The sequence below is a fragment of the Hyaena hyaena genome, unplaced genomic scaffold (genome assembly GCF_003009895.1).
Source record: "Hyaena hyaena isolate Hyena2069 unplaced genomic scaffold, ASM300989v1 scaffold_716, whole genome shotgun sequence".
Lineage (NCBI taxonomy): Eukaryota > Metazoa > Chordata > Mammalia > Carnivora > Hyaenidae > Hyaena > Hyaena hyaena.
This window is the reverse complement of record NW_024081349.1, coordinates 790,433-818,031: the sequence shown is the minus strand read 5'-3', so window position 1 is coordinate 818,031 and position 27,599 is coordinate 790,433.

Sequence of the window (27,599 nt, the reverse complement as noted above, 5' to 3'; positions counted from 1 at the left end):
GTGAAACCTTTGAAGTTTAGAGTTATTATTATGCTTCATCAGTTTCAGTGAGACAAAAGTTAATGTTGAGGTTTTGCACTTAGACACTGTTGGCTGTCTGTATACAGAAGTTCCAAACAATCTTCTTTGCTTATGGAACCTAGGCTTTGGTCATAAATTGGGGATAATGTTTTTTTAGGAGAAATTTGGTTATACTCATGTGGCCTTGTTCTAGCCAGTAAGCTGTGAAGGGGATTCTTTTGAATATCTTTTGGAAAAGGAAAATAAATAGCATATATTATTGAAGAAAAATAGTTCTTCCTGACCCTGGAAGCCATTCTATGAAGATGAGGTGCTTGACATCAGTATAGCCATCTTGTCACTATGAAGTAAAAAAGTTGTAAAAATCAAGACACTAAGGGCATCAGAACTTAAATATGACTTTTGGTGAATTATTTATATGCTAAGTTTAATACTCCAAAATAGCCCTATCTCCTAGCTTCTTGATATGTGAGATAAGTTTATAATATTAATGTCAACTTTCAGAGTAAATATGGTTAATGTCATTGCAACTGGAAACATTCTAACTGAAACTTTTCACTGAAACATTCATCACCTGCTGCTCTTGGGCTCCTGGGAGTTACAGCATAAGAAGTTCTCTAGTTACAAGTACATTTTTTTTACTCCTAACTTGAATTTCTGTCCCAGAATTCATGCTGCCTTTCCTACCTGGTTTTGGCCTACTACATTAAAACATAATGGTCCACTTTATTGCTTTTCATAGATGATTTCTTACTGCACTCCAATTCCTCAAGCATAAATAATGTAATTAACTGATTCATACAATTATTAACTGAATACCCACTCAATGACAAACTCTGAACTAGGCAAGGTGATGGAGTTAAAAATGGAGAAGATGCACTCTAATGCAGAGACAAATGAAGAGTCCATATAAACAAAATGTCATAGAGTGATACACCAAGTGTTTATAAGTAGTATGTGTATAGAAAACAGGAACTTCAGACTGGGTTGGGGGAAGGAATTCAAGAAAAGCTTTCTGCAATGCCAAACAAGGCAAAAACCCATAAAAATGCATCATTAATATAGGTCAGGCATTGAGTATCTTCTTTCTTTTCTGCCTCATCCTTAAAATGTTTCAGAATCAAATGTGCTTTCAAACTGAAGGTACTCATTAACAACAATACAAACTAGTCTTGCTCAAACTAAAGAAATTTAGGAACATCTAGGAAAAGAAACTGAAGGAGGACTAAAATCTGTTTACCTAAAAATGCTCTCCACATTTCTTCCACTATGAATTCACTTCTTTATAGTTTTGGGCTTATTCCTTACTCTTTCCTTAGCTTTTTTTCAGTGTGTTGTCTATGTGCACAAGAAACTTCACTGAAGGGTGTGTAGTGGAATGTCAGACCAGCATGGTGGACTGCGTGCCAAGAGCTGTCATGGAATTCTATCTGCCTTTAGAAATGCTGTCTTTTTTTAAAAAATAATTTTTTAATGTTTTATTTACTTTTGAGAGAGAGATAGAGACAGCATGAGCAGGGGAGGGTCAGAGAGAGAGAGGGAGACACAGAATCTGAAGACAGGCTCCAGGCCCTGAGCTTGCTGTCAGCACAGAGCCCGACCCAGGGCTCGAATCCGCAAACCATGAGATCATGACCTGAGCTGAAGTCGGATGCTGAACCGACTGAGCCACCCAGGTGCCCCTAGAAATGCTATCTTTAAGATCAATTACAGTATCCTTTTTATTTTGCAGATGATGAAAATAAGGCCACAAAATATTAATTAACTTTTTCATACTCACATGATTGGTAAGAAGCAATTGATATCAAGCTCATTGAAGAAGCAATTGATATCAAGCCCATTGGATTTTCCACTATGTCGTTCTATAACTTACCTATTGTTTTCTGAAAATAGGACAACTATGACTCCGGTTGAGATATAGAGCAATAATCACTGGATAATTATTTCTTAACACCATATTTATATATAACTAACTCATGTTGTAGACTGTAGCATCTCAGTTATTGAACAGCATCTTTCCTGAACAAACTGAAAAGCATAATCCACTTGGGGTTCTGCATTCAAAGAACTATTCCTTCTAGTCACTTCCCACAGTGTCTTCTCCACATTTTCATTTCACTGGATCACTCCACTTTGTTTCTACTGACAAAGAGATAAAGGTTATAAAAACTGACCCTGTAAGCTCTCTCCTAAGCTTACCAGTCATGAGCTAATGGGCAAGTAATTTTTAAGTCTTAGTTTCCTCATTTGTGAAATGCAAATTATGATTTTTCTTTAAAAAATAGTTCCTTAAAAGGTTCTTATGAAGATTAAAGGAAATAACACATATAAAGTGTTTAATACAGCATGGCTGCTTGGCACAAAAAATAAACTATAAGGAGATAGATGTGATCTTAATAATGGTTACTTCCAATTCAAGTCAACAGAGATGGGAAGTGGGAGCCATTAGAATGGTTTTTCAAGTTCCTTTTGCCAAGCTTTTTCTGAGTGATGTTTTGTGAAACTCCTTTATAAAAATATGTAGTTTTGTCTGTATTTGCTGATCATGATTTAACAAGATTACAATAAAGATGAAACATTTCTCATTAAGTTTTCATTTCTGGTAACATGTCTTGTTTTTCTTGTTTTTGTTTTTTGTTTGTTTGTTTTTGTTTTTTACTCTTATAGACCATGAGCATAGACTTTGAGTTGCTTATCATTATACTCCCCATATCCAAAAAGTTACTCAATAAGTTCCTAATGATGGATGAATCTAATTATTTACGTGAGCTTACTAATTCCTTTTCTTTCTCCTCTGGAATAGCTCACTTTTTGGAACTTTGTAAAAAAGAAAATAGTACTTAAATGCAAAAGGAAATATTAACATGATAAAGATTTGATTAACTTCCAAATTGTATGTGAAGCCAAGATACATACTCTTTAAGATGTCTATCTTTCAAGGACTTTGACATCCAGATATGACTTCACTTTAAACTACTGCTTTGAATGGTAAGGTACCATATAATGCAAGGAATTGTATTAGGAAATCGTTTCTTACGAAGAACAGAAAGTTACTCAAATTCAAGAAAAATTAGATTTTTTAAAAAGATACAGGAGAACCTAATTTTAGGAATTCCTGGCCCTAATGGGTCTTGGGAAGTCTTTAGTACTTAATACCTATTTCCATCTCTTTGTCTTAAGAGCTGAAGATCTCTCATTTCTACTTCTTTCTGTAATTTTACTCTATTCTTATTCTTGATTCCTGCTTGTTTTTAGAAACTTATTAGTGTTTGATCTCTTACAACTTTGGTTTGCAAGTTAGTTTGGATTAGTAAGTCACTCATTTGCTTTTAATCTTTATTTCTTGGTCCAATTGTTTAAGAAAAAGACTGCTAGTGTCTCAAATTAGCCTGTAAATAATTATTCTTGAATTGGGTATCATTCTTCTTTAATCAATTTGCCTAAAAAAAAAAAAGTAACATACTGTGCCAATTGGGCAACCAAGGCTGTAGACAGAAGAATGAATACCAAGAGAGGAAAAGTGTGGGGAAAGAAGTAGTGTATCTGTGAGTGATCTGAGAGTTGAAATTCCTTATTATATGCATTTGATAAGTTAAAAAAGCATCAAGATACACAATAGAATCATGTTTGAGATCCATCTTATTGTATTTTTTATGGTCAGAGGACCTACTTTGGTCTTGGGTAGAATTTACAACAAAGCACAAGATTCTGCATCCTTCACAAGTCTCCACTGATAGTAGAGGCTCTGCAATTGCAATGATGTTGATTTTGTTTCAATCTATTTCATTTGGGGATGTTATACTTGTCAAATTGCTCAGTATGAGTGTGAATGAAGTTTCTTGCCTCCAGACAGGCTTGTGTATAGAATACGGACATTTGTGGAATCTGGTTGGTTTAAGAGCATTAGATTGGAAGGTGTGCATAAAGGAATAGGAGAGAGTTATGACCACTTCAGCAAGTGGAAATAATATTAATATTATTATATAATGATTGTCTTCCCATGTTTTTAAGTACTGGAACACTGCTTATTTTAGAAATCTATTTTGCTTTCTGAGGCATCTAATGTAAGTACTATACATGTAACTGTTCAAGTTTACCATAAACAATGATGGTTTATTTCTCTCACTCTAGCAAAAGAGACATGAAATGTGTGTTTATATTTAAACATCTATGTTATTTCTACAAATATTTGCTGATGTCCAAAGGCACCATTTTTTTAAAAACTTACCATAGATATATTCCTGAAAATAGAACTATCACATCACTTTCACTGAATCATAGGTACAAATTTCCATGACCCACAAACACTATTGAGTTTCTAATACTAGGTCATCAAGAAGAAACTCAGGAAAAGAGTGGTATAAATTTTATTTTTTATTTAAAAAATGGCAACATAGGGATGCAAACTCCCAAATTAGTTAAGAGAAAATTCTCTTAAAAAATCAATTACTTTAACATATATAATTTGGAAGAAAAAAGCAATATGCTTATCAGTATACACTACCAGGAACTCTGACTAAAAGTTCATGTAGGTAATAAATTGAGATTCACTACTGATCAGATCGCTGAATTTTAAAATGTTTTGAGAAATGTTCATCAGACCTTTCAGACATTCAAACAAAGAGAAAAGATCTTTTAGACATTCAGATATTTCAGTGTCAATGCTATCTTGATAATGAAAACTTTCATTATTTCTTTCTTTATATTGTAAGTTGACAAAATGCAAATGAAGAGGTTAAGGACTATATTAAGTGCTGTTAATTAAGTCTTCATAAATGTTATTTTAAAAAACATGGTTACTGAGGGGCACTTGTGGGGATGAGCACTGGGTGCTATATGGAAACCAACTTGACAATAAACTATTTGTAAAAAAAAAAAAAAATGGTTTCTACCAAACCACAGGCATTCTTGCACTCACTTAAAGTGAGAGATCTCATCAGTAGTAACTCTATATGTCCAGTTAAGTAACCTAGGAAGGCCAAGGAAACATTTTTTTTCCTCTATAATGGTTAATTATTTTATAGAAGGTTTTTTTTTTAAAAATTGTTTGTTATTTCCATAAAACTATTGCGGGTTAGAGGTTCCAGAAATTCTATATTTTTAGTGATTATAAGGATATTTATAAGGTTGAAATTTTCCTGGATACTCCATCCTTAATGTTTTCTCTCTGATTATTTTATATAAAATTTTTTAACATTTATTTACTATTGAGAGACAGAGCATGAGCAGGGGAATGGCAGAGTGAGAGGGAGAAACAAAATGTGAAGTAGGCTCCAGGCTCTGAGCTGTCAGCACAGAGCCTGACACAGGGCTCAAACTCACAAACCGTGAGATCATGACCTGAACAGAAGTTAGACACTTAACTGACTGAGCCACCCAGGTGCCCCTCTCTCTGATTATTTTAGAAAGGGAAACCATTGACTGGATATCATCCATGAGAATCATTACATAAGATAGATAAAAGTACATTTAAAATATTCCTTCTTCTCAGATCCTGAGCAATAGAAATTCATAAATGAATTTATGAACTCTCTATTAAAAGCCAGAGGGAGTTTCCCATAAGGATAAAGCAATTACTTGTAACTTGGAAACTTTGGTGTATGTGTTTGATCTGAGAGTTCTTGTTCTCCATTGTGACTTAACTATATTGTTGGATTTTTACCAACTTTAGAAGCATCTTGTTAGGCTCCTGGAGTTTTACATATTGCTTTGTGTACTTCATGGAAAGAAAATATTCTTGAGGAAGGTTTGATAGTTGAAGGATGCATGCTTGTTAAGTAGGAGACAAAAAAGAGAAGAGCAAATTATCAACAGAAATAACAGTGAAAGAAAAGTAACAAGATAGAACTTAGAGCAGAGAAACTGGGAAAAATTAAGTAGAAAGCCTCAGTTATAAACACCCCAATATAAGAAGGGGAGCAAAAATAACTTACATGCACACTTCAAATACAATAACTCAGAGGGAAAAAAAGAGTAACAGAAAAAATGGAAATCACACATATCTTAAGAGAATAATACAGTTCTAAGAGAAACACTGTAGTGCAAGCAGGTATAAAACCATAATTGGTTCTTATCAGAAAAACATTCTCAGCTGCTATCATGATACGATGCCATATTTGTTAATGAGAATAGCTTCCCAAATATGTGTACTTACATGGTTTATGAGATTGCATAAAGTTATGAGAGTATGCAATGAGGAATTGTACCACTATTTCGATGATACCCATCCTGAGACATCTTTGCATGGCATCAACAATGTCTTCAGTCAAACTAGTATCTGTTGTTCATTAATTATTTATTAGGCACTTTACTAGGCTCTAGAGGTTCAATGATGAGCAAAAGTAGACAGGAGTATTGCCTTTCTCAACTTCACAGGCTAATGGGAGGAGCCAAAGAGTAAAATTATCGCTGAAACATATTAATTAAAGTCAAGGTGTGTGCAATAAAGAAACAGTATAACGAACAAAGAAAGGGTAAAGAGGGGCTTCTGATCAAATTTTCAGGTCTGGGGCCTCAATGAGAATGTATGAGTTGAGATCGAAACAAACAAATAAAAAGAATGTAAACAGTAACTAGTCCCATGTGTGTGAGAATGTTCCAAGGCAGACGTATTAGCAAGCCCAAAGCCCCTGTATAAGGCCTTTGATAAAACAGATACTTTTGAGAACATGAAAGAACACCAGCAAGTCTGTACTCAGAGAGCTTAAGTTAAGAGCAGAGTGATGCAAAACGGTGTGCTCTTGGGGCACCTGGGTGGCTCAGTTGGTTGAGCGTCCGGCTTCGGCTCAGGTCATGATCTCACGGTTTGTGGGTTCGAGCCCCGCGTCAGGCTCTGTGCTGACAGCTGGCTCAGATCCTGGAGCCTGTTTCGGATTCTGTGCCTCCCTCTCTCTCTGATCCTCCCCTGCTCACATTCTCTCTCTCTCTCTCAGAAATAAATAAAACATTTAAAAAAAAAAAAAAAAAAAAAAACGGTGTGCTCTTTCGTCAGCCAAGAAGCCGGTACTGATGAAGACTGACAGGGCCAAAGACAGGGACTTCTAGCTCAGGAAAACCAAAGAGTGTCTACAAGCAGGCTCTCCCTGGAGATTCCTAAAGGAGAAAAACTAGTAAGACAAAAGTGGTCCTCTTTTCTAACTCATGGACACACCCATTTAGCAGGGGAGCCGCTGTAGGGACTGTCATTCTCACAGGCTGCCCAGACGGAAAACCCATTCTAATTTTACTCCAGGGAGAACCCTCTTTCACAAACAGACTAGAATAATGAAAGAAGGCCTTTGACTCTTCTGACACAATAATTTGGAGTGAATATGTTAAAGGAATTTGGATTTAGTAGGATTAGATTGTGACTATTTTACTCTGAGGTTAGACTACCATGAATAGTTCCTCACGTACCCTAACCAGTATGCCATCAGCAGTGGAGAAGACTGGACTGAATGAATGACAACCCAAACCCCAAACCAAAAACAGAGATACATCAATGAGATTTGAGGAAGAAAAGGGTGCTGGAAGGAACCAAACAAAAACAAAAATGAAAACAGTGAGAGGAGGAGACAAAAATAATCAGAGGAGACAGAAGACTTAAGGCAGGGAGATTTTTCTTTAGGTAATCAAAAGGATTTTCCCAGTATGCTCAACCAAAGACTCCCAAGGTGCTGTTCCTGAATCAGCAGCAAATGCATCGCCTGGAAACTTGTCAGTTATATAAATTCTCAGACCCTACTCCAGTCTTATTAAGTCAGAAACCCTGGGGGTTGTGCCCAGCAATATGATGCATGCAAAAGCTTGAGAATCACTGTTCTAAGTCTAATGTCTTTGCCCTTGAGGACCAATAACAGGTTGAAGTTGTAACACATTACCATCTGCTGTCTATTCCATGTTGGGTAGAATAATAATGCAAAGCTAAAATAAAAGACACTTATTTCTGCATTCCATGTGCGTAGCTGACCAGTTGTCAGGAAAAATATTAATTTATACCTCATGCGTGTTTTCCATGATTAGTTCTGAGTTTCAAAATATATCTGCTTATTTGGGGTATTTAGTACATATTTTATTTTAGATAGATAAGTAGCACATGTGAGGCAAAGTAATAATATGTAATTGGTGAATGACTGCTTATCTGAAAATATTTTAATTTGCTAACTTTATTTGACACAGAAAGGATTCTACTTGAACTTAAAAGACAATGAAATAGCTATGAGGATAGTTGAATAACTGAATGAAACAATTAGAAAGCTCTAATGTGTACCCCTATTATTAATACTTCAGAATTCATATGCATAAAGTTCATCTGTCTATATCATTCTGATATGTAGTGAATCATGAACACACATGTTCTTTAGCTAAAGCTCATACTTCAAAGGTGACTTGGTGACCTTTTCTAAATGGTTTAGTGGCTCTATCCCAGGACAGTGGGAGGATCAGAACTTAAATCCAACAGGATATTATTGATATTAAAGTGAAGAAAAAATAGAATACTACATACAAAAAGCTGGGACATGATCTCCTTTTCTACTTGGGTAAAATATAACTTTGAATGAAATTTGTATATGATAATCATTAATAAGCAAGACTTACTACCTACTAGTAAGACAAATCCCATGCAAATCTCATCAAACTACAGTACCGACCAAATTCCTTACTTACGGTTGCAGGTATTTGTAAATCAGGTAGCCTGGCTTTCAGTAGCACAATATCCTAGCCAGATTATCTTAAGAAATTAAACTCTCAGTCTCTTTTCTCTCTTATCTTCAAAATGGGCATAACATTTCTACCTACCACGTGAAACTCATGAATGTTAAATGACATAATACATGTAAAGTGCTTAGATTAGTGCCCGACACTGTGTTCGATAAATGTTTGTTATTATGATTATTGTGTTAATAACTACTTTAATATTTTATATTGAAAAGGAAACCCACAGAATTACATAGTGCTAAAATTAGTCCTTGGCAGGCAGTAAGGGACTTACCTAGCAGTACGACCTAAATACCTTTGACATGTGATTCACAGCTCATTTTAAAACTTAACACATTGATTTCGTATAAGGACTACCATGGATTTGCATGGTAATATTATATGAGATGGATTTAAGCAAGCCATTTGGGATAATCCAAGCAAATTACCAACAGCTGATAGAGGATTTCTACACATGTAGCTGTGTTTGCTCTGGTCTCCCCGCCTGCTGGTAGCAGCAAAACATCATACTAACTTTATCCTTCTGGTGTCCACCTGGCCCTCCACTCCTGGACCTTGCGTTCCAGTGATGTCACCCTTTGATCTTTCCACTTTTAATGCCCATCTGTGGTGTGACTTTTCCTTCCAGCCCGAAGCACAAACCTGTGAGAAAGAACAACCCCTCATTGAACATGAAAAAATGATTATTTCTATTAAATAATGTTTAAAAATAGACATGGTCTAATACTTTCAATAGATTTGGAGTTGATTCATTAAAACTTCAAAAATCTATTTGTTCTTTTGCCTATGGTTGACCCAACAGAAAAATGAAGTTTAATACCCTTCCATTTGTCACTGCCTACAATTTTAAAATAAAAATAAATAGAAAATGCCACGATTAATCCCCAGTTCTCAATTTTTTTTTAACCGAGGAAAAAAGAGATGACTTGTGGATTTGGAACAAGAGCTGTTATGTAAAAATAGAGTTACAAGGAAAACTGAAAACATGTGAATGACCAGATAAAAGAGTAATGAGAAAAAAAAAATGTTTAAGAGCTGTGGTGCTTTCTGATGGCAGTACTTCTCAATCAGCCAAAGGGAAAAGCAGTTTGTGGTGGTAAATATTGCAGGCGGAATAGCAGTGTGCATGTGTAGCCACACACATCTGGCATGCAGGTGTCCAAGAGGAATTTGCCAACACTCCAAGAAACAGTCAGATGTTGTCTTTTTAAATGGAGAATGGTGTGAGGACTAGTGGAATTCAGTGTTAGATGTCAAGCGTACAACATATTCATTTAGCTCAGGATTGCAGTCAGAGTTGCCGTTTGACATCCTTTTTGAGTTAATTTTACTCAATAAAAATGTTTCATGGGCATGAGACAAAAACCAGTTTCTAGCCCTCCCTTCAGACCACATCTTTGGAGGAAACAAATGAAAACAAAAGGCTGTTTCTAGTTTACATTGCTGACAACCTTATTTAACTTTAGTTACAGAGAGATCAATTGCTATTTTGGTTTGAAAAAAATAAAATGATCATTGGGACACTTGGGTGGCTCAGTCAGTTAAGTATCTAACTTTTCATTTTGGCTCATGATTTCATGGTTTGTGACATCAAGCCTCACGTCGGACTCTGAGCTGACAGAGGGGAACCTGCGTGGGATTCTCTTTTCCTCTCTCTCTGTCTCTCCCCTGTTTGCTCTCTCTCTCAAAATAAATAAATAATAAACTTACAAAGAAGATTCTCAGAAATATTACTGATCACAGAGTTATTTCTAAACCGGACTCCCAAGAACTAATATATTTTTTACACAAAAATGGGCCATTCTTGACAACAGTTTGTCTTCTAGAAGGCTCTTCTAATCCCGCTTTGAGTAAAGTGCTATCCTCCCTCCTCTCAAGTTTCATGGCACCTGCCTTTAATTCCTTTCTCAGAGACATCTACTGTTAAACATACCTAGTCTCATAAACTTGGATCTCTCCAGGCAGAAAATATAGTAACAAAAATAAATACAATAACAAGTATTTAGTCATAGGAAGCTTGGTAACTGTGTTTAAGCACCTTGAAAATAGCCCTTTAATTTTCTTCTCCTCATGCATATAAGTCAGGGCTCTGCTTACATGATGCTTGTGGGGTCTAGGAGAGAGTCACTTGTCTTGGTTTTCAAGACAATCAGTAATGGACATAAAGATAGCCTTTGAACTGAACTAGCTCCAACACACAGTGGTGTGTGTGTGTGTGTGTGTGTGTGTGTGTGTGTGTGTGTTTAAGGGATATTTAGAAATGTGTAAACCCTGATAAAAAGCTTCCTATCATGTCAGTATTAATTATCTTCATATCTATTCTGATTGTTTCTTCTTTTTAAAATAACCTTATTGGGTATTTCCTCAAAAGAAAATAAAAGTGACATGTGTCCATTATTGAAAATCTGGAAATTACATACACACACAGAAAACTCAAACTACTACAATTAAATTTTAATGTTAATTACTAATTACTAATGTTATACTTAAATTAATTACTCTGAAGTTTTATTTAAGGAAATATGTAAATGCATTTATATATTCTTATATGTCATTAATACTGCCCTTCAAAAGTATTTAATACATGTGTGAATTCATCATATTATACTGATAAATTAATGTATTATTTTATCAGTTTAACATGCAAATAATTTTCAAGAGCATTTCCAATGTTTGTAAAAAAAAGAAAATGACTAACATGAATATATTGCTATTTCTTGATTTTCAGTAGAAATATCATGTACCGACTTCCTACAGTGGAAAGAGAAATACAGTCAGCTACACACACACTCTCTCTCTCTCTCCTCTATCCATCCTTTCAATGTAATCACATTATAATTCTTAGTGGCCTTATTTTTTAAAAATTTTTGAATGTTTATTTATTATTGAGACAGAGAAACACAACATGAGTGGGGGAGGGGCAGAGAGAGAGGGAGACACAGAATCTGAAGCAGGCTCCAGGCTCTGAGCTGTTAGAACAGAGCCTGACACAGGGGCTTGAACTCACTAACCATGAGATCATGACTTGAGCTGAAGTCGGATGTTCTACCAACTGAGCCACCCAGGCGCCCCATGGTCTTATTTTGACTATGTAAATATTTTCACTATTGCACTGCATAGAATATTATGTTGACATTTTCTATCTTATTCAGTTTTCCTGTTGTTATTTCCACTGTGGGTAAAGATAACGGTTAACTTTTTTTTCACTTATTTAGTTTCTATGTTTCCATCACCAATTTATCATCAGAATGTTATAATTATAACTTCCTTTTTGTTGAGAAAAGTGAATGTGAATTTCAATAAAACTGAGGTGTAATCCCAACTTTTATGAGGTCTGTGGCTAAGTTCCTGGGCCTCACAGTACATCAAGGTATTGGAGGTATCATCTGTTACTTGGATTATCCATCCATCTTTAGTCTTTTGTCCATGGAGATTTGCCACATTATCATTCCTCATGCCTCCCAGCATGGCCTCCTGAAGTCTAATGTCTCATTCATTCTGCTACTTTGGTTCTAAGTCTGAGGGACTGAGAATCATCCTTCTGCTTTTTAATCCACATTAGGATCCCCAAAGTTCTGAAAGGTTTCCTGTGCTTTTATTTATCCGGACACATTTTGCATCTATGACCAATCCAGGATCATTTCTTGAAGTGATTATCTGGTTACTCTCCTTTATCGTATTAAGGTGGAGAATTTCAATAATTAATATTTAATCTTCAACCAATCTTGAATTCCTAGGATAAGCCTTACTTAGAAATGCTGTGTTATCTTTTTATATATTGCTGAATTTGATTCACTAATATTTGTTAAGGATTTTTGCTTCTGTATTTGTGAATTACATTGGCCTATAATTCCTTTATTTGAAATATCTTTACATGATTTAATACATTAAGGCTTGAATATTGAGTTGAAAAGAGTATGAACAACATACAATTCTCCTCTATTTCCTGAATGAGTATGTTCAAGATTGGTAGAGCTTCTTTCTGATAGGTTTGATCATAGTCACCAGTGAAATTATTTAGACTTGAAGTTTTCTTTGAAAAAAATCGTAAGTAAAGAATTTTTTATATATACGGAGCTATTCATATTTTCTATTTCTTTCTATATTGATTTTGTTAATTTGCATCTTTCATATGATTTTTTCCAATTTAGCTATGTTGTAAAATTCATTTGTATAAAGTTGTTCAAACTATTTCCTTACTTCTTTAATGTCTAAAAAGGCTTCTCATTTATTCTTGTTATTAGTAATATTTTTATCTTGATATTTAACAAATTACATCATATTTCAAAGAGCAAACTTTTGATTTATTGATTTTATTTACTTGTCTATTTTCTATTTCATTGATAACTCATTTCAGTACTCTTATTTTCTTTTTTCTATTTAACCTGGGCTTAGTTTGCTAGAATTTATTTTGTTTTTTTATTTGTTTTTACTTCTTAAGATGGAAATGCATACAATTATTTTAGATTGTCCCTCTTTTTAACATAGCCATTCAAAATTATAACTTTTTTAAAACACTGCTTTATCTATATCTCATATTTTTCCAAATGCTTGTATTATCCTTTAGTTATCATTACTTCAAAATATGTTCCAATTACTCATGTGATTTCTTTTTTGGGTTCTTCTTATGTGTGTTGCTTAATTTAAACATTTTGAGATTTTATACATAATTTCTTATTTTTAATTTCTAGTTAATTATATTGTAGGCAAAAGTCATATTCTGTATGTCTCCCATTCTTTGGAATGTACTAAGACATGTTTATAATCTAGAATATGGCCTAGCTTGGTGAATGTCCCATGTCTATTTGGAAATGCTACCATAAATCCTATGTATAGTCTATAAGTATCAATTAGGTAAAATTCATTGATGGTGTTTTTCAAATCTTCTTGTCTACATGCTATTATCATTGTTGTATTCTATGGTTTAGAAGCAAATCACACCCACAGTCAGAGAGGGGATCACACAGGGTGTGAGAACCAGGAGGCAGGAATCACAAGACTACTTTAGGAGTCTGTCTACCACAACCTAATCTAAATGGTTTTCTTGTAAATATTATATGATTCTTTTTTCTGTTTTTTATCAAGCCTAGAAATCTCTAGCTTTTATTTAAAGTACTTGGTCCATTTACACTAATGTAATATTGTTCTCATTGTGCCTACCTTTTCTTTTAAAATTCCACTTGTTCTTTCCTTCCTTGTACTTCCTTTTCTATACTCATTTAGGTGACTCACATATTTTTTTTTGTATTCAGTTTTATGTGTCACATTGACTTTTAGATAGATCTCTTTATGTTATTTTGTGTTGCTCTATGATTACATATATATTTTTAACTCATGACAGACTGTCTTCAAAGAACATACTACTTATAGTTAAATAATATATTCTGTGTTATATATAGTCATATTATGTATAATATATTATAGATTATATACTTCAAATAATATATCATTTTTATATTATTTCACAACCGTTGTAAGAACTTCATAACAGTTACTTACATTTTCCTAACCTATACTTTGTGTTTTTCTTGTCCTATATTTTAATTCTATATACCCCAGATCTTTCACAAATGCAGTTACTTTGTAACAACCACAGTTTCAAATGGTATATATGAAGCAGCTTTGCATTCTGTGAGAACTAATGTACCTTGAAGGATTTTTTCTCAGATTTCCTGCCCTCCCCTCTTCTTTCTGCAGGCTGCTGTATTACCCATGGTAAATACCTTGTGTACTTCAAGGAACAATGTTTTATTTCCCCCTGCCTGTTTCCAATATTTGGAAAACAAATTCTATTAGTTTGGCCCCTGGGAGAGCATTGGTGGTGGGTTCATGACTTCTTTGTAGCTAGAACCTCCAAGGGTTTCAGTCTCTCAGTCTAAGCCCATCTACATCCATACATTGGCTTCTTTTTTCTCGAAAGAGTTGATTACTTTCAGAAAATCAGCTCCCTTAGCTTTCTTTGCATCTTCTTTGCTGATATTTTAGCAAAATCTTTCATTTTGTGGGGTATGTAAGTTTTGTCGTTTAGGATGTGAGTAATTATCTTTTGGGACTTTCTATACCTTAACTGGAAAAGGAAGTCTAAGAACAGACTTTTTAAGAAAAATAAGGCCAGGCCATTCTTTTTTCTTGATCTATATTCATCCTTATTGTAATTTCCCATGGACAAGACCAAGGAAGCAAAAGCAACATATGTTAATGTTTCAAAAGTATTATTCTGGGCTAAAGATTAAGGATACAGGAAAATGCTCTCTTCTAATTATTAAAGTCACTTACAGAATATATATTTTAGAGTTATTTGCATCAGTGGAGAGCAGAATTGTTGGACTTTTAAAGAAGACAATTGGTAGCAAGTTCAATATAGATTTTTGAGGGTGTTGTATTGATTCAAAGCACTAAAAATGTGATGTTGGTCATAAATTTTTTTTGGTTAAAAAAGTCACAAACTATTCTTGATAAGAATATGTATGCATTTTACTAAAAGTCTCAGTAAACTATTAAAATCAAGTATCAGTTTAATAATCAGTTTAATAATTGGCTAAATTGAGAAATATTTATCCAAACATTTGACTTTTAATTCTTCACTTAATAATCAGAGAGAAAATAATAATGTCCCTAAGTATATATGATAACCCCTCCCATCTCAAGAAAAGGAAATTAATATTCCTTCTGAGCTATGTTCACTTAAGTTTAATGACTTCAAGCTATAATAGTTCTCATATGTGTTTCTTTGTTATTTTTGTGGATGATAAGCCATGAAGATCACTGCTATTAAAAATAATGTCTATATAGGGGCGCTTGGGTGGTTCAGTCAGTTAAGCGTCTGACTTCAGCTCAGGTCATGATCTCATGGTTCATGGGTTCAAGCTCCACGTCAGGCTCTGTGCTGACAGCTAGCTCAGAGCCAGAGCCTGTTTCAGATTCTGTATCTCCCTCTCTCTCTGACCCTACCCTGCTCACGCTCTCTCTCTCTGTTTCTCTCTCTCTCTCTCTCTCTCTCAGAAATAAAAAACATTAAAAAAATAATATCTATATAATACAGCAAATATTATTCAGACTAATTTTGTATTTATCAAAGACCATTGATGATTTAATGCATAGAGAAACTGAAATCTGAAAACTGTCTTGCCTCCCATAAGCTCATTTTGCCTGGTATTTAAGCTCTATTTTACTGTGTGGTCATTTAGAATAAAATCAGAATCTAATTTTTATACATTGAGGAGAAACTAATACTTGAAAAACAGCAAAATAAAGTTTGGGATATCAATTCTTTTTTAGACTATTTTTGGCATCCATTTTTTCTTTTACTTTTGGAGAAAGTTAAAACAACATCAAATTTCTCATGTGATAAGATTAAATATATATTCACCACTCCGTTTCTAATGACTTCACATTGAACAACAATTATTCTTTTTTTTTTTAAATATTTTTTATTTATTTCTAGGAGAGAGAGAGAGACAGCGTGAGCAGGGGAGGGTCAGAGAGAGAGGGAGTCACAGACTGAAACAGGCTCCAGGCTCTGAGCTGGCAGTCAGTCAGCACAGAGCCCGACGCGGGGCTCGAACCCACAAACCGCGAGATCATGACCTAAGCGAAAGTCGGACGCTTAACCGACTAAGCCACCCAGGCGCCCCGAACACAATTATTCTAAGATTAGAAATTAGTCAGATACAGGATGCCTGGGTGGCTCAGTCAGTTCAGCATCGCCTCTTGATTTTGGTTCAAGTCATGATCTCATGCTTCGTGAATTCGAGCCCTGCACTGAGCTCTGTGACAGTGTGGAGTCTGCATGGGATTCTGTCTCCTTTTCTATCTGCCCCTCCCCTGCTGGATCTCTTTCTCTCTCCCAAAAATAAATAAAAATAAACTTTAAAAAAAGAAATTAGTCAGATACAGTGTTTTACAAAGGATGCTTGTATTTTTCTAGTAATTCAAGGAGAAAAGTAAATGCAAACATAATTTAGGACAAATCACTATTTTCTCCTGCTATCTAGAGTCTCTTTCACACCAAAAAGTGGCTCTCAAAAATGCCTCAAGGAAAATGTATCCACTACCGTCATCATAAGAGCATTCTAAAATATGAGATGCAGGCTGCTGAGTAAACTCAGTAAATCAGTTCCATTAATTAATTTCATCCTGTTTATGTAAAAATTCATTTAGGAAATCTGCCTTTCCCTTCCCTGAGAATGTTTCTTCTTCTCTCTTTGCCAAGGCCTAAGGTTAAGAACCACTTGAAAATATAATGTTATTTTTACTTCTTAAAAATCTCATAGATGAATTTTTTTCAGTTATAGTCAGAATGAAACCTATTTCACTTACAGCTTTACAGCTTTCTTTTTCTTACCCACCCTGAACATCATGGGTTTGAACGACAGATACATGCCCCCTTGCCTTTCTTCATGGACATATTCTCTCTTTCAAAACTTTTGCTTCTCTGATATGCTTACCAAGAGGAAGTGCCACCTGCTATACCCTTAAGTAATTAATCTGAAGTGTTTGCCAAATTTTACAATTGTTCCCTTTGCTGATAATCCCATTACCACTTTTAGGAACCACAACAACAGATATTAACCTATTTTTCCCAGATAATTCTTTTTCCCTTTAAGGACTATATTGTTTGATATTAATGTAGCTGCCATAGTTTCTTTTAATAAATGTTTACATATATAATATACATATCACATATATCCAAGATATACATATACCTAAGATATATATATTTCTTTGTTCAATCTTTCTCCTTTCAAAATATCTGTGTTTTTATCTTAAAAGGGTATCGTTGAAATGACATATAACTATAATTTTTTCCAATATGCAGCTGAGCTTTGAACAACACACGTTCAATCTGCACAGGTCCACTTACAGACTTTTTTTAAACAAATACAGTATAATACTGTAATGTAAATATAAATACTATAAAAGTAGTTTCACATATTTTATATTCATATATTTCATTTTACATACTATAAATGCATTTTCTTTTCCTTATGATTTTTAATAACATTTTCTTTTCTCTATCTTACTTTATTATAAGAATATGGTATATAATACCAATAACATACAGAATATGGGTTAACTGACTATGTTATCAGTAAGGTTTCCAGACAACAGTGCAATATTAGTATTTAACAATTTGGAGGAGTCAAAAGTTATACATGGATTTTTGACTGCACAAAGGGTTGATACCCTAAAATATAATGTGTTTGATAGTCAACTGTATATTTGAATTTAACTGACTAGTTTGCTCCATTTACACTTATTATTACTAATATGTTTAGAGTTACTTCTACCTTCTTTTGTGCTGTCTCTTTTCTATTTTCCTATACACCTCATTTCTTTCTTCTTGCTTTCTATCAGATAAAATTCTTCAATGTCTTTTTGTCTGTAGTCCTTTAAACACTGTACATTGTACTTACTTGAAATTTTAACAAGACACATTTAATCTACTAAAGTCTAAATTTAATCAATGTCTCTACCCTTTTCTAAAAACTAAAGCATTTTAATTCCAGTCACCTTCCTTCAGTGCACCTGTTGATGCTTTTTAACATTTCAATTGTATCATTTTGAGTGCATCTTCCTGTGAATGTTATTATTCTTGGTGTATACAGCAATTTTTATATTTATCTTACATTTGATTCTTTTATCACCGTTCCTCCTAGGATTTCATATTTTTCTCTGGGTTTGTTTTCTGTATTCTTGAAGCAAACATCAAGCATCTCTGCTTTTGTTCATGTAAGAATGTCTGTTACCCTTAATCTTGAATGATCATTTAGGGGGCTATAATTATGAATCCATATTTTGCAATCTAAGCAGAGATCAATTTTTTTATTTTTTTATTACTTTAAAGTTATTTATTTATTTGTTTACTTATTTACTTTGCCAATTGACTTTTCCACTGAGGACGTAATCACTGAAAATGTTCCAAGTTCATGTGGTAGCCTAAATTTCAATCCTTAACATTACTTGTCTCCCCTTCCCAAATATGGCCATTAAAGCAAAATCTTTAGGTATGAAGTCTCCATAGTATATCCTGGCTTCATGCTATCTTATCATTTTAGTTTCAGCTCACTATTCAGTATTGGCTTCTGTGCATTGATGCTACCTCTTGTAAGCACAGTTTTGGATTTTAAAACTGTTCTATCTATCTCTTTCAGAAGGTCTAGTGATTTCAATGGGATGATTTTTCAAGGAATAAATGCTATATAGCTTGATTCAACAAGTTTTTCAAAGTTTATCTCTTTCTCATTTCCTCTGTTTTTGAGCTTCTGCTCCATAACCCATCATAATGACCCTCCTTGTACACACCCTCGATTCTTTTGCTCCCTTTTCATTCCACCACACTGGAGTAGCAAAACCGCAGACCTGGTTACATAAATCCCATCTGCTTCATAAGCATTATGTTTAATACAATTGTGCTGACTGGGGCATGCTTTAAATTTATGTCAGCAAGCTTTAAGTAATCCACCACTGTTGTATGATGTTTCTACCTCTCTACAGTCAATTGCTTGTTCTATTCTCCAGAAAGACATAGTCACACTGTTTTCTTTCCTTCCTCTTCTTCTCCTTCTCCTTCTTCTTCTTCTCCTTCTTCTTCTTCTTTTGTTTTTTTTAGTTATAAATGCAGTTCAAGCTAGTGTCTCTACCTCTTCTTTCACTGAACAAAAAGATGCCAAAAAAAAAAAAGAATGACCTCATCTTTCCCAGCACCATGTCTTCTGATGTTCCCTGATGTTCTTGCATCTTTTACTATTCACACTGTCTCCCCTTCCACTGGAGAGGCCCAGGAGTGTCTGCGCTCCCGTCTTGTAACAATATGTTCACTTCTGCATTGGATCCCATCTCCCTCACATACTCAAAACCTGCTCCTGCAATCATCTCTCTCTCACAGTATAAATAGTTCCCATCCCCCTTCCCAACAGCGTATAAACAAGCTGTGATCCTTCTCTGCTTAATGTCACTATGGCAACTCCCTAGCATAGCATCGTGAAATGAGGTACATGGTCAGAGGGTACACTGAGACATGAACATGCCCTGCAGTTCCTGGCCTCAGACATCCGTGAGTCCTAGAGAAACAAGGTCTGAAAATCTTAAATAATCTTTGTTTTTTTCCTTTTTAAAAAAATTTTGAAATAATTTTAGACTTGCAGAAAAAAACAATCTTTTCAACATATGAAACTGAATCAATTGGACATCCACAAAACAAAAACAATTTTGAGAAAGGAAGTTAGTGCCTTGTTTGTTGAATTATCTGCTATCTTCGTTGAAGATCAACTGATGGTAAATGTAAGAACTTATTCTAGACTTTCAATTATGTTTCACTGATCTGTATACCCATAACACATTGTCTTAATTACTATGACTTTATGGTAATTTTTCAAATTGGGTAATGTAAGTCCTCCAGGGTTTTTTATTTTCAAATTTATTTTCGATATTCTAGGTTCTTTATATTTCCAGACATAGTAGGATCAGTATATCCATCTTGGCAAAAACAACAACAAAAGAAAAGCTCATTTTTTTGACAGGATTTATGTTAAATTTATACATAAAATCTGGTAGAATTGACATCTTTATAATAATTTTGAGTATTCTAGTTAATTAATATATATTATTTCTTTATCTACTTAGATCTTCTGTAATTTATCTCAGCAAAACTTTTATAGTTTTCAGTATAAAAGTGTTACACTTCCTTTGTTATATTTATTCCTAAGTTCTTGTTGGTGCTATTATAGAAATTTAAGAAATATTTAAGAAAAAATTTTATTTTTATTTTTAAGTTTTTCATTATTAGAATATTGAAATAAAATAATTTTTGTATGTTGGTCATGCATTCTAAAACTTTGCTTAACCTTTTTCTAGTAGTTTTTTTTGTGCATTCCTCAGGAGTTTCACTAATAGGATCAAGTCATCTGCAAATAAAGTTTATCTTTTGTCTTTCCAACCTGTATAACTTTAACTTATTTTGTCTTTTTCCTTTCTTTTCTTCTTACTTTCTTACTATCTTTTTTTTTTTTTTAATTGCACTTCTTGTGTTAGAATCCTGGCTTCCCCAAAACCTAAGAAAGCCTGGGAAGGTTACTTTATCTCTTGGACTTTTCGATTTTACCATCTATATAATGGGGTTAATTATTATTAGTATCTACCTTAAAGTGTTGTTTTGCAAACCAAATGTTTAAATATGGATAGAGTGTCAGAATAGCATGTGTGGTATTCTGTACATTCTCAATAAATATTAGTTGCTATTATTTAACTACATACATGTTTTAATTGTGCCTATAGTCACTAAGAATTACCTGTCTGAGTTTTTTTCAATGTCTTTGGACTCAGCTCTAAAATCTTCATGACAGCCATGCTCACCACTGCTCTGAGATTAGCCTTCAGGCTTCAGCCAGTGCCACAGTAGGTATATTTGAGGCCATTTTTTTTTCAGTTATACCTCTTATATCCATTATATCATAAAAAGTCAACTGAAAATGACAAATATGATTTCTTAGTTTCTAGTGCATAACACTTTTTTTAAAAATCCCTTTTTAATGAATAAAGTCTATAACCAAATTTTGAGAATAAAAAAATTGAAGTTTGCCTAGAACATTCAATAAACTTTGCTTGTTAGTCATACCTGTAAAAATAACACATAAAAAATGTTCGGGTGCCTAGGTGGCACACTTGGTTAAGCGTCCAACTCTTTATCTCCACTCAGCTCATGATCTCATGGTTTGTGAGTTTGAGCCCCACATCAGGCTGTGTGCTGATGGCGTGGAGCCTGCTTTGGAGTCTATCTCTCATTCTCTCTATTCTTTCCCAGCTTGGTCACTCTGTCTTCCCAAGTGTCCTCCCTCTATAAAATAAATAAATAAAACTTTAAAAATGTAAATGTTGCATAGAATATAGAAAATAACAGGCATTATGTCACATGTTAATGTTTGCATATATTTACTTGGGAAAACAATTTTAATTAGGAAGAAAAAAACCCAAGACTATACCAACAAATTGACACATTTTTTCTTATTTTTCATTAATTCCATATACATACATATATAATGATAGTATGTCATGTTTTTTACAAGTAATACAGGAATATAGTGCTCATCACAACATTGAAAAGCCATCAAAAGCATTAATTTTATGCCCTAAACAATAATGTTACATGAACTTTAATTAATTGTGTATATACAGTTTGTTTTTTAAGAATTAAATGTTATTTAATGTCCACTGAGCAAAAGAATAGTTTATAAGCTTATAAGACAGGGTTTGCCTCATTGTTCTATTCTGAAGAAAAATAAGTTATCTGAAATGTAATACCAATTTTGTATGTATGTTCTGTTGTCTTGAACATATTCAAACTGTGTCTAGCTTCTGATGCTTTTTGCATAAAAAACAAGTGGAACCAGGCAAGCTCCTAGTGTTCTGTGACATAGGATTATATCAACCCAATTCAGGGAAGATTCTACATGGCATAAATCCATAATGTATAACTGTTCTGGCAGAACATAGAAATGTATATACAAATACACTTGAAAGATGCCAGGTGTTATGTAAATGTATGACACCATGATTGTTGTTATTCATCCGTTCTTTATAAATTTATTTGGGTCATTTTACATTCAAAATATCTGCTCAATGATTGCTAGTTTTGAGCTCACACCTCAAGAAGATTTTAGATTCTGGCTCGGCCTGTGTTAGGTGGCTGTGATTGTGCCACGTGAACTCCTGGCCAGGTAGTATTGAATCAGTTCCCTCACTTGGACTATGCTTCCAGAGCTCTAATTTTCTGGCTCAGCTCAGGTTCAAAGATGTGTCAGACAACAATATCTGGCGATTCTAGGGCAGGAAAGGCCCCAAACTAAACTGAATTGGGAAATCTCACAGGGTTTCTATGCCAGGACTTGCTGGAAAGGGAGCAATATTTAAAAGAAGAAGCAGGAATGCATCCTTCACTCCTAGGGACAGATTTGGACCTCTCCCTCACCCCTGCTACACACACACAGACACACACACACACACACACACACACACACAAACTTTCAACATTATAGCATTAATTAATTATGAATTCTCTCTCTGCATCATGAGCAACATAACAACCTAACAAGAATAATTCAAGAAAGAAAAGGGACTGAACACAGTGCATATGAGACTATTCTAGCAATATGTTAAGAAATATCTTTTTTCTAATAAATAGATTATGTGAGGCAATTAAGAGAGCCTGAGTTATGTGTATTTAAACTGCCAGTTTTACTTTATATCACAGCTAAAACCTTTCAAGTTTCTTTTACGTAATTCCTAGACTATATGTTTCCTCATCTATATCTCTTGATGCCTTTGGATTGAAACACTATCTGGCTATGTGATACCAAGTAGTGCCATGTGGAAAGTAACCTACTGAACCCTCTGAAATGGAGGATGGAGAGTAATGCACGAGTGACTTTGAACCAATCAGTGGTGGCACTGCCAGATACTGAAGAACATGCCAGGGGAGTAAGCTGTGGGGGAGGGGTAAAGGATGGTGAAAGACACCCCTGTTTTCATTTATAACTTTATCAATGTTGTTTGTCTCCTGAATGCAAAGCCTCTATGTCCACATTTCTGTCCAGGAAATGGATTGTGACAAAGCATGGTTGTGGCGCACAGTAGACTTGTATTGATAGCTTGTCTGATAAAATTGTTTCAAATCAAAGTATGTACCATAATAAAATATCCCATGCAGTCTCTGGTATATAGCAAGTGAGATGTCGGAAGCCTGGCCTCAAAATTGTGTTGGCCATCTACTTCTGAAGCAGAGGTGGTGCCTCAAGGCTCCTGGTTCATAGGGGACAAGAGAAAATAGCATCATTACTGAAACACTGGTCATCAGACTCAACACTAGAAACTTCCTAATTTCCCCAAATCACAGATCACTGGTTATGCTTGTGGATGTTACAAATGCTTTTGCTTCACACGATTCTACACACCCACACAGTATGCAAATGCTCCTTCATGTGGCCTCTGATCTAAATTTTTGCCCTATCACAACTCTCTCTCTTGCTGTAGTGAATTCTAATGCCAATTCCTCCTTGCAGGTACCTGGTAACATCTTCACCTTTCTCCTGTGACTGATCTGACAGAGGACTTCCAAAACATAAAAGCATAATTTTACTTGCATGTAGTTCCAATAGAGCAGGGATCTTTGTTTTGTCCATTGATGTAACCCCAAGTATATGACATATTGTATATGCCGTTGGCTTGTAATGAACCATTCACTGCATGTATTTTTTTTATTCTAGTGACCTCATTTTTTTCAATGCTCTAGCGTTTATGCAACCAAGTTTTGATTTATCCTTCTTCACCTAGCTCATTCTCTATCTGCCCCCTCCCCCATGGCATACCTAATACAGCACCATATCGTGAAGGCCCATCAAAATTCACATTCACTCATATACCTTTGTTATGTTAAGAATTGCTACACCAGATGGCTCTACCAGTCATTATATGTATATTTAAGTTTATCTATGTTGAAAGAGAGAGCGAGAGTATGAGTGGGGTAGGGGCAGACAGAGAGGGAGAGAGAGAATCCCAAGCAGATTCCACATTGTCAGCATAGAGCCCAATGTGGGGCTCCATCTCAGGACCGTGAGATCATGACTTTAGCTGAAATCAAGAGTCAGACACTTAACTGACTAAACCACCCAGGCACCCCTAACAGAAATTACATTTAAAAAGACCAACCATTATACTTTTCCTGCAAATATTTTTTAATAACAAAGCAGTGTTTGAAACAAAATAACTGGACTTTCATAACTGGGAGAACGTTAGCAATCATCTAGTTCAAAAGCTTTTATAGATCAAGAAATCAGATATAGGGAGATTGAAATAATTATTGAAGGTCTTAGCATTACTAGTAATCATTCAATAAATACATTTTGCTTAATTGATTCTAGAAATTGAGAAACACCTCATCTTTTTTTATATAGCTACCAATTCCAAAATATTTTTGAAAACCTGTCCTAAATCGATACAGCATCTCTTTACAATTTAGTCTAGGAATGTCAAGCAATAGAAGATTTATATTATCTGCCTGTTATGTGTTATAAGTAGTAAGAGTTGAGTTCAGAAAAATTCGACAAAAACATCTCAGCTCCTGACATTCTAGCTCTGGCTTCCAAGGGCTTCAGGCTATTTCTCTTCTACCAGGGAGATAAATGGCTATTAAATCTCTGCAATTAAGTGTAACATGAGGATTTAAATGGACTCAAATTTTCAAAATTGTACCTTAATTTTTTAGCTTGGTAAGACCTTGCCTCAATCAAATAGCACCACATTTAGCTAGCAGCAGGAACAGGAAAACAAAGTTGAGGAAGTAAAAATACTTCCTGTGCACTAAATTTGATGTCAAGTTCTAAAAGAATATAAAGATTAATAAGTAAAACCCTGTTTCAGGAAGCTTAGAATTTATTAGCACAGATAAAGAACACCCACAATGATGATACAAAGCAGAAAATTAAGAGGTATATCTTGAGCGGCTCTAATTTTATGGTGAACAAAGAATGTCTGTGCATACGATAGATCTGGGCAAAATAGAAGCTAAAAGAAGAGAGAGACGTGGTTGTGGGAGCCTAGTTCATTATAAGGGCAAGACCCAGAGGATACTCGCATCACTTCTCACATCCTGTTGGCAAGAACTTCATCATAGGACCACCCCAAGCTACAAGCTGTACCGAAAAGTGCAATCTTAGCTGGCAGTCCATGTGCCTGACTGACACTCAAGGAATGGAGTTTTAAGTTGAATTTTAACTAATTTTTTCTGCATCTATTGATATTATTGTTTACATTTTTAAGATGTGTTCTTGCCGTGGGGTGCCTGGGTGGCTCAGTTGGTTAAACGTCCAACTTTGGCTCAGGTCATGATCTCATGGTGCGTGGGTTTGAGCCCCGCATCGGGCATTGTGCTGACAGCTAGCTCAGAGCCTGGAGCCTGCTTCAGATTCTGTATCTCCCTCTCTCTCGGACCCTCCCCTGCTCATGCTGATTCTCTCTCTCTCTCTTTCTCTCTCTCCTCTCTCTCTCTCTCTCAGAAATAAATAAAACATTAAAAATTAAAAAAAAAAAAAAAAAGATGTGTTCTTACCGTGAATTGTATTAATAGAAATCCTCAATGGAGCAATTTTGTATACCTGAAATAAACCCAAGGTGATAATAACATTATCTCTTACTTAGATTTCTGGATTTGGTGTACTGATTATTTTAGAGTTTTGCCTCTATGCTGATGTTTCTGATCAGTTAGGTATATACGTTTTTTCACATTGACTGCCGTAGACTTCTATTTTTAGCTTCTGAACTACTTCTGTTTTACTTTAATAGTCTCTAAATTGTCCAAATTCCCTATGATCTTCCACATAGAAAATCTGTAGCTATTAGAGGGGGAACATGCTTCCCTAAATCTGATCTGGGTTGACAGGTATGGAAATCTGATGTGGAGAGAGATATCATCAGAGCCCAGGAGATTCTACAGGACACACGATAGAATCTAAGAAAAAAAAAAAAAAAGAACTTTAAAGGTCACATTCCACAAAGGACTAGAAGAGAAATGAATGAAATAGCACATTCGATACACTTGAGTTCCCAGGGCTGGCAATCCCCCAGAGTGACTGCCTGGTCTAGCCTCGTATAGTTTCTGGCCTCCGAGAAATTCCCTCATTTACCATCACTCAACCAAGCATTAAAGAGGTGTTGAGTTTTATTCAAAACACTACTCAAATATATTATACATAGTTTTCATATGTGCTCTACCAGGAAGGGGTTTATTTTATATCTATTCCACTCTACTGCCAGAAAAAGAAGCTCCCCATTACTCTTTCGTGGTGAACTTGATACTACTACCAAATCCATACACCTGAGTATCCTAATGAGGTCTCATCAGTCACTGTTGACCACTCACTGTCACCTTAAAATTCTCCTCTCTTAACTTACATTAACTTACTTACCAGACTCTATGGTGTTTTTTTCTACTTCAGTTACTACTCTTCCTCCATTTCTTTCATTTCTTCTCTTTCTCAATCTTATTTCTAAATTTCGGAATGCCCCATACTTGGTTCCTGAGACTCCTCTAGTTCTACATTTTTTCCCCTAGGAGATCTTATTCATTTTGATCTTAAATACCATCTAAATTTAAATCTCCTGAACTCCATGCCCATTTTTACTTGTCCATGTGATCCAGACCATTGGGTCCCAAGTAAATGTATCTTGAAAATATGTTCTCTCCCAAGGCTCTCTCTTGTCAATAAATTACTCCACTAAGTCCTCAGCTGCAGAAGTAAAACATATATGAATAATTCTTCTTTTCTTTTTTTTCCTTGTCTCTCATTTGTAATCCATCAGCATTTCCTGATACTTCTGCTGCTGAAACATATCTGAAAATGTCCATTTATATCTACCAGTTCTGCCCACACCTATCCATAGTATCTTAGTCTTCTTACCTGTCCTATTGAAATGTCCTTCTGTGCAGTCTCTCAGCTTTTTTCTTCTCCCCATAGTCTCTTTCTCTCCCCATAGTCTCTTTCTCACAGCTTAGGCAGAATGACCCTTCAAAAAGTTAATTCACAATAAATCAATTACCCTACTTAAAAATCCTTTCAAGATTTTTGTTAGCACCTGTCACAGCATCCAGCATTGTAGCATAGTCAAGAAGGCTCTGCAAGTGAGATAGGCCATCTTCTGCAGCGTCATGTCTGGCCATGTCTCATGCCACACTATAGCTATGCAGAAATCCTCTTTGTTCCTTCACTCCAGACAATCTTTTTCTTGCTCTGGCCTTTTGTAATTGCTATTTTCTCCTTCCTTCCCTTCTGTTCCATGAGTGATTAGTTCCTTTTCACTATTCAAGCATCAACAAAGAGTTTAATCCTGGC